The 9,148-nt window shown below is 41.6% G+C and overlaps 1 long non-coding RNA gene and 1 other non-coding gene across 2 annotated transcripts; one reads left to right on the plus strand and one right to left on the minus strand.

The window, feature by feature from the left end:
* The first annotated feature begins 1,095 nt into the window (after positions 1-1,095).
* trnaq-cug lies at positions 1,096-1,167 on the plus strand. Its single transcript has one exon. It is a non-coding gene; the product is annotated as a tRNA-Gln (tRNA).
* Positions 1,168-5,223: 4,056 nt separating this feature from the next.
* LOC117511718 lies at positions 5,224-8,644 on the minus strand. The gene is made up of 3 exons (XR_004561056.1): positions 8,299-8,644; positions 6,083-6,651; positions 5,224-5,842 (listed from the first exon to the last, which is right to left on the minus strand). It is a non-coding gene; the product is annotated as an uncharacterized LOC117511718 (long non-coding RNA).
* Positions 8,645-9,148: the final 504 nt, after the last annotated feature.

A 9,148-nucleotide genomic window follows, 5' to 3' on the forward strand; every position in this document is an offset into this window, starting at 1 on the left:
AGCCCCAACCAGTCCCAGCAGAAGACTGCCCCTCCCTGAGCCTGGTTCTGCTGGAGGTTTCTTCCTGTTAAAAGGGAGTTTTTCCTTCCCACTGTAGCCAAGTGCTTGCTCACAGGGGGTCGTTTTGACCGTTGGGGTTTTACATAATTATTGTATGGCCTTGCCTTGCAGTGTGGAGCGCCTTGGGGCAGCTGTTTGTTGTGATTTGGCGCTATATAAAAAAATTGATTGATTGATTGATTGATACCCTGGGTCCTTCCTCTACACATGTCAAAACCATCTCAGTCTCAGCTCTCTGACTTTGTGTCCAAAGCGTCCCACCTGAGCTGTCCCTCTGATATGTTCGTTCCTAATCCTACCCATTCTCATCACTCCCAAAAGATAATCACAACATCTCCAGCTCTGCCTCCTGTCTTTTTCTTACTGCCACCGTCTCTAAGCCGTCCAACATAGCTGGTCTCACTACTGTCTTGTAGACTTTCCCCTTCACTTTTGGAGATACACAAATCACTCCTGCCACCTTTCTCCACTCACTCCACCCTGCCTGTACTCTTGTCTTTACCTCTCTACCACACTCTGTATTACTTTGGACATTGACATCTACACTCATCACTTCTACTCCTTGTAACTGCACTATTCCACCGAGCTCCCTCTCATTCACACGCATGTACCTGTCTGAAAAAAATGTGTTTTGTTTTTTTTAGTTTACTGTACCGCTTGTGAGACTACTGAAAAATAATTTTGAACAAATTATTTTCCTGTGCCTTCACGGTGATTTTTTTGTGTGTACTCATGCGCCAACAGCTGGCGACATGTGAACACTGCAGTTTACCTTTCTTCAAATAAATGTGGTGTCTGCTGCCCTCATTCGGCAGCAATAAGTCACTACACGACAATGAACTACTGCGACGCACAGCGTCTTTTCTGTCTGTTCGCGTTTTCATTACCACACGACATATGGCGTAATTATATAAAGAAATACCTGTAAAACAACAATAATAGCAAAAAAAAAAAAAAAAAGAAACTCGCCTATTATGAGAAACATCCTCTGTGTTGATCCCTCTTCAGGGTTGGATTCAGATTCCGGGGTATATCGGTTCCATGGTGTAATGGTTAGCACTCTGGACTCTGAATCCAGCGATCCGAGTTCAAATCTCGGTGGAACCTAAATTTTTTTTGTATTTTGCCTTTTGACTTGTAAAAATTAAACATTTGTTACAGAATTTAAAAACTGACCGATAAATGCCGCCCACGCTATCTACTGCGTGGGTAATGCTAATGACGAACTTCATAGCATTAACCTTAGCTCGCTGCAAACAAAGTACCCGGATGCACTGTGTGTGTGTTTGCAGCAAGATGTTCCATCGGCACAGCACGTTTTGACACTCGGGGTGACAATGCAATAACAGACATGGGAGATACAGAGCTGCCATCCGGTCAGTCTCCATCTTGGTTTCCTAGATCACATTTCCATCTGGCTGGTCCCCGCTTGCTATCTTGTGCTAAACCTTCACAGAAGACTTTCATTGCATGGTCCTTCAGTGAAGCTATCTCAATGTTGCAAGACTGATTTGAGACCACAGACCGGTAGATCTTCAGAGACAGCATCAGATGGGGGTTGGGTGGACCTGGAAGAGTACACATCATCTGTTAGGTCAAACTGTCACAATCTACCCCAATCAGAACCAGACAGTTAGGGCAGCAAGAAGGAACCTGTCAGTGGGTGGAAAAGGACAAAATCCACCTACACTCTCAGAATGCAGGATCATGTTGACAAATGACCCCCCAGAGCACAGGGTTGGACATTCAGTGCATCACTGATTACAACAAAAAGGATGCACAATGCCCCCAGGACCCAACACCACCTGATGAACCTGAATGTATTCCATGCCCGTATATAGAGGGGGTTCAACCGAATTCTGCTGATTTTTTTCTGATCTGGATATCGTTATGTATTTTCTTTTCATTGATAATAAGCAACAAGCGCTAACTGTTACACAGCTATTATCACACACCCTCAAGTTTCAATTTCCTCTGCCAGAGTAATCCCTTAAGTGATGAAAGGGGAAACTGCTAGATAAACTTTTCCCATGGGGGTTGAGAATTTTTGATATCAGAGGCGGATAGGGAGCAGGGAACAAACAGATTAGTAGGCTTGTAAATACCCATGTAGACACACAATTACACTTGTCTGGTTTGTAAAACATGTTTGCATGTATAAGCTGAGAAATAAAGGGAGCTTCTCCTTCCTGTTGCAAATACTGTAAAGGTGCAAATATTCGCGTGGGATTTATTATGCGAATTTCACGAGTTAAACAAGGTCGGCAAATTAAATACCGCTATTTTCAATCAATCAATCAACTTTTTTCTTATATAGCGCCAAATCACAACAAACAGTTGCCCCAAGGCGCTCCACATTGCAAGGCAAGGCCATACAATAATTATGAAAAACCCCAACGGTCAAAACGACCCCCTATGAGCAAGCACTTGGCCACAGTGGGAAGGAAAAACTCCCTTTTAACAGGAAGAAACCTCCAGCAGAACCAGGCTCAGGGAGGGGCAGTCTTCTGCTGAGACTGGTTGGGGCTGAGGGAAAGAACCAGGAAAAAGAGATCGATCACTAATGATTAAATGCAGAGTGATGCATACGGAGCAAAAAGAGAAAGAAACAGTGCATCATGGGAACCCCCCCACAGTCTACGTCTAAAGCAACATAACCAAGGGATGGTCCAGGGTCACCCGATCCAGCCCTAACTATAAGCCTTAGCGAAAAGGAAAGTTTTAAGCCTAATCTTAAAAGTAGAGAGGGTATCTGTCTCCCTGATCTGAATTGGGAGCTGGTTCCACAGGAGAGGAGCCTGAAAGCTGAAGGCTCTGCCTCCCATTCTACTCTTACAAACCCTAGGAACTACAAGTAAGCCCGCAGTCTGAGAGCGAAGCGCTCTAATGGGGTAATATGGTACTACGAGGTCCCTAAGATAAGATGGGACCTGATTATTCAAAACCTTATAAGTAAGAAGAAGAATTTTAAATTCTATTCTAGCATTAACAGGAAGCCAATGAAGGGAGGCCAACACGGGTGAGATATGCTCTCTCCTGCTAGTCCCCGTCAGTACTCTAGCTGCAGCATTCTGAACCAACTGAAGGCTTTTTAGGGAACTTTTAGGACAACCTGATAATAATGAATTACAATAGTCCAGCCTAGAGGAAATAAATGCATGAATTAGTTTTTCAGCATCACTCTGAGACAAGACCTTTCTGATTTTAGAGATATTGCGTAAATGCAAAAAGGCAGTCCTACATATTTGTTTAATATGCGCTTTGAATGACATATCCTGATAAAAAATAACTCCAAGATTTCTCACAGTATTACTAGAGATCAGGGAAATGCCATCCAGAGTAACGATCTGGTTAGACACCATGCTTCTAAGATTTGTGGGGCCAAGTACAATAACTTCAGTTTTATCTGAGTTTAAAAGCAGGAAATTAGAGGTCATCCATGTCTTTATGTCTGTAAGACAATCCTGCAGTTTAGCTAATTGGTGTGTATCCTATTTAATACATAACGTACATATTCATAATGTAAACACAAATATTAATACCGCTAAATATGAGGTCTGTTAGAAAACTATCCGACCTTTTTATTTTTTGCAAAAACTATATGGCTTTAAATCATGTGCGCTTGCATCAGCCAAGCTTGAACCTTCATGCGGATGCATGAGTTTTTTCACGCCTGTCGGTTGTGTCATTCGCAACCGACAGGCAGGTATAAAGTTTGCATTAATGTTATCTTGGTTCTTCCTGGGTGGTTCTTATGGCAACTGATCCAATCCCAAGCAAGGACTATTTGTATATAAAAATGTATTTCCTAAAATGATACATTTTGGGTTTCAAATGAAATTTATGTAGCTTTTTACCCCTCGAAATCCTCAAAAAGCTTCTGCTTCAGGGGGCCCTCCCACGAGGGCGTTGCCCCTCGACCCCACCGGGGGCCCTGCGGCCCACTGGACCCCCAAATCAAGGATTTGAACGCCCCCTTTCACATTCCTATATACGGCCCTGTATTCTATACATATTTTGAGACATTCAACACTGCTTCTACCTTCAGGTTCACCCTCTCATAAGGTAAGTTCCCCTTCAGCGTGATAGCAGCAAATGTGAGGAGGACCCTGCAGGAAGTAAACCCCCGTAAGAACACAGGCCCGGACAGGATCCAGGGCAGGACCCTCAGGATCTGTGCACATCAACTTTTGGAGGTATTGAAGGACACAATCAACACTTCACTGTTCCAACATGCTTTAAGATGTTCATCTCCTTCCCTGCACCAAAGTCCTCAACAGTGTCCTGCCTTAACAATTACCGCCTGTTTGCACTCACCCAATAATTATGAAGTGCACTGTTGCTGGTAATGACACACATAAGGAAGAACATCGATGTGACAACTGACCCCCATCAATATGTTTCCAGGAAGAATTGTGCCTTTTATAGGATCTTAGAATAGATTTTATATGCTTTTATATGGTTTTATGGAGGCCCTGGTAATTTTACTTGGTCTTTCCATTATCATATTAAATTTATAGCAGTTGGATGTCATATTGACACAGTTTAATGGTTTGTAATATATTTGTGTTCTATCAGGTATTTATTGTTTATTATTAATGATCATAATGACTGCTGAGTCCTGATGTTGATCTTTTATGTGTTATTTGGTTAGAATGACAAAGAATGCTTGAGAAAACTACAAAACAACAAGAGCAAACTGAGATTTCTGACGTCTGCCAAGCCGGATGTGGATCACCTCCAAGATTTAGTGGTGTATTCCGTTCCCTAATATCTATCTGTGGTACAAATTTAGCAAGAATCTGTGAAGTACCTTTGACATAATCCTTCAAAGCCTACATAAAGTGAAATCTTGATCCATAATCTGGATCCAGATCACCTCCAAGGCCTAACACCAATGTGTTGTGAAAATTTGGTGAAAATCCGTTCATTTGTTTTTGTTTTTTTACACAATTCTCAAAAACTAACAAAGTGAAGCGTACAAGTTGAAATCTTGATCCAGAATCAGGATCTGGATCACCTCTAAAACTTAATGAAGTCTTCCATGGCCTAATATCTATCTGTGGTGACAATTTCATCAAAATCAGTGCAGTAGTTTTGATATAATCCTGCTAACGGACAGACAGACAAATAAATAAATAAATGCCGACGATTTAATTACGTCCTTGGTGGATGTAATAAAAAAAGCAGCACCACATGAAGGCATGCACACTCTACATTATTAAATGATTTTCAGGTTGTTTTACTCACAAATAAATAAATTCTTTTATTTTAGCATAAACATTCAAAAAGTCTCTGGTAGACTTAGTACTCCTAACAGTTAAAAAATAAAACTCTTACAAATAGAAGACATGTTACAGTATATACTCTTCTTGTTTTTGTTTTGGTTGTGTTTCTTTTGCCCTCCTCTGGACTGTTTTCTGTCACTCTACTGGGAGTAGAAGATCTGCTTGGGAAGTCAGTTGAAATCCATCCTAACAATGTGACCCACCCACCGAAGCTGGTTCTTGATGATGGCACACTTGATGGTCTGGAGCTTGGCTTCAGCCGGGATGCTGATGTTGGTACAGTAGTCTTCCCACCGGATGCAGAGGATACTCCTCAGGCAGCATTGGTGGAATCGCTTGAAGGTCTTCAGGTGGTGGTCTTGTCGGTTGTCCAGCTCTCAGATCTGTACACTAGGGTTGGCAGGATAATGGCTTTGTAGAGATGAGGATTTTAGTTTTGTGTCAAAGGTCTCTATTGTTAACAATATGGGTGCAAAGCCAGCCAACGTCAGATCCTGCAAAAAATAAAACAAAATGTTATTTCAAGTAGGTGATGTCAACTGGTGATTGTATTTGAATGCCAAACGCTGTAGTTGTGTGAGTAGTTTTTGTGCGGTTTTGCTGTGAAAAATCTGTTTTTCGTAGTGAAAGTTGTGGGAGGTCGATGTCAGGAGATACAGGAGGAGTGTGTGTCTGCTGCAAAAAGCAAAAGAAACAAATATTGAACGCTCAAGGTGTTTTGCTGCTATGAATACCTGGCGAGGACAAGCCGTGACGGTGGCGTACAAAATGACGCAAAAGGACAGGTGAAAGCTGAGACAGGTCTGCAAAGTGCGGCTAACCCCTCACAGCGAAGACATCAACCAGCGGCTAGCAAGGATCCTGCTTAGTGTGTTGAATACATGAGGAGATGCCGAGTGAGTCCTGTTTCATGTGGTTTCACCTGAAGCCATGCTGCAACATTGACACGGATATGTACACTGTGTTAGAAGACAAAGTAATGAAATGGTTCTGTTAAATGTGTGACAGAAGCAGAACTCAAGTGGTAGACTTGAAAAGACTGATGGTCCAGTCTACTGTGAAGGAATATATATGTATGTGAGCAAGATGAAATTGAGAAGAGGAAGGCTAATGCCATCATCCACGGGTTGCCAGAACCAGTATGTGTGTGTGAGTGAAAGTCCATAACATGGAAACAAGATGATGTTTGCATGCCAATGCAAGATCCCTGAGACAATCAGCCGCCCAGTGCCATAGGAGTGTTTGTGTCAATCCTGATTTGACAAACATCCAGAGGGAGCTTGGTAGAGCAGCACAGGATGAACTGAAAAGAAGAAAAAAGTCACGGTGAACTGAACTTAATGATTAGAAATTTACACGTGGTGGTGATGAATGACAGGAGCAACAGGAGAAACCAGGACAGTGAACCCAACCACAACCGGGACAATGCGTGGGGTGTTTGCACACATCATAAAAATCTTGATGATTTTACCTTTGAGCCGTCTCAGCCAGAGACTATTGCAAGTTCTAAGTGTACTAGAACTGTGACACTTTTAATATTTAATTACATTAAATGCACTGCAACTAATTTGGAGAGCCTGCTGAGTAAAACTGATGAATTTAGAGTATGTCGGAAAGATGTCAAACCTGATGTAATATTTGAAACTGAAACCTGGTTGAAATCTAGTATTGGTGACTGTCTTTTTAACGTACCTGGCTTTGGCAGTTTGTGCAAACACACTGTTGAAGTTAGAAGTAGTATAATACTATTAGTGAGAAAGCTTTGTTTCACCAACAGAGTCATTTGTTAATGGAATAGTCTTCCTGATCTCACTGTCCTCTCACCAGATGTTAATATTTAAGTCAATGTTGGGGCTCATTGTTGATGTCGGCATTTGACTACACATGGCTGTCCATCATATGATTAGATATGATTGTGCGATGTAGTAATCATTACTAGTATCGGGTGCACTACATGTACATGTCATAGCTGGTCTGTGGGGACACCTAACTTGTACATTCCCTAGCTGTCCCTGCTGATCATCTCCTGGGCTCAGAAGAGCCAACAGATACCAGCGAATGGCTGAACATGGAGGGATGGAAAATGTGCATGTTAGGGAGTTACCAAGGACTGCAATGGGAACCACTTTCATGGCCTATGAGATGATAGGTATCATCTGATCATACAGGATGCTTCAGAAAAGCTTATATCATTTTGCAATCCAACAATGACAAATTTTTGTTCAAATGATCAAATGCCATGATTGTGTGTTAGCGTATGCTTGAACACAGTCAAACTGTCAGACTGTGAATTCCCCCAAAAAATGCACCAGCTGCAATGGAGATTTGGACACGGCACAAAACGTTCAAAGAGGAAGTCTGTCTGCACAGAGCCAAAGGATCTGGATGACCACCTGTATCGGTCGAGCAGTTCCAGCGGGGTCAGGAAACATTTACACAAAGTCTGGAAACCCAGATTCCTCCAATGACAGTTTGGCATGTTGACCAACTTGACATGTGCCGTGTCACAGGCAGTGCACACATTAAAAACTTGAGAAATTGTGCATGAAATCCAAACCTTTAAAATTCTCATTCAAATTTTGACAAATAAATCTTATTGTGCTCAAAAGCCTGTTTGTTTTCATGTGCAGAGACTATGTAGTTACTCAGATATTTACATCTCAAATGATATCAAATGTTTTGAAACACGAAGCTGTTGTCACTGTGACGTAGTGAGATGACCCCCGTACCAGCTTCGTATATTCGCTGACTGCGCATGCGCACAAAAAGGGGAAGTTTGTTCTGTGTACGGAACAAAATCGGGTTTACAGGCGGATTATTTTTTGCCCATAAATTTAAACCACCTCTCAGTCCTTTCCGCACACAGAAAGGCTAAACTTAGCACAGACAACGAATACAGTATACAAATCTGGTACGGGGGTCATGTCAGTAGGGGACACCGTGAACTCACCACGTGGTGTTTCTGTGACGCTTCGGTTGACGTTACAGTGCTGGTGGCAACATTCCCTCACACGTAACGTCCATTCACAAAATAGTGACTCGAAGGGTTGATTCTCCATCAGGCCCTGGAGTAACAGTCTGTGTGTCCGATGTACCAGGCTAATCTGTACTGCTACCTGCGCTATGTTCAGCTTTTCCTCATATTTTTGACAACATTCAGGTTTGCGCTCAAAGCAAGGCGATATGAAAACGTTTCGTTCAAAAACGACTAAAGGTACCGAGTTAAAACAACAACTACCGACAAACTAACTTCAGCGCGGCTAACAGGCTAACAACAATCTTTCGCCTAGCAGCGAGTGCGCATGCGCTGAAAAGCGGAAGTAAACAATAAGTGAAGTCAACTAAAATGACAACAAAGGTTTCTAGTTGTAGACATTTTCAAATGTTGTAAATTTTTGCTCAGAAATATCGGTTTTGTTTTGTTTATTCCATCAATAATAAAAATCATACAAACAAAACGTAAACACGACAAAACAAACAAACAAAAAACAGACATAGTAGCGGGAAAACCCGTTTATTTGTAATAATAATATTCATGAGTCATCTTTTCGGGCGATAAAAGTGTACAATAGTACATAAAACGTACACATCGTGCATAAAAAGAAATACAAAAATGGTCATTATTAAGTTTAAATGAAACAACATCACAGGGACTTGGTTAATTATTCAATGTATTGGAAAAACTATGCTTGATATCAAGTCTGCTTCTACTATGTTCATTCGTGACCTCTCAGGCCCTGACACCTTTTAATGGTTAACAGAATTAATTATATATATATATATATATATATATATATATA

The sequence above is a fragment of the Thalassophryne amazonica genome, chromosome 6, assembly GCF_902500255.1.
Source record: "Thalassophryne amazonica chromosome 6, fThaAma1.1, whole genome shotgun sequence".
Classification (NCBI taxonomy): Eukaryota; Metazoa; Chordata; class Actinopteri; order Batrachoidiformes; family Batrachoididae; genus Thalassophryne; species Thalassophryne amazonica.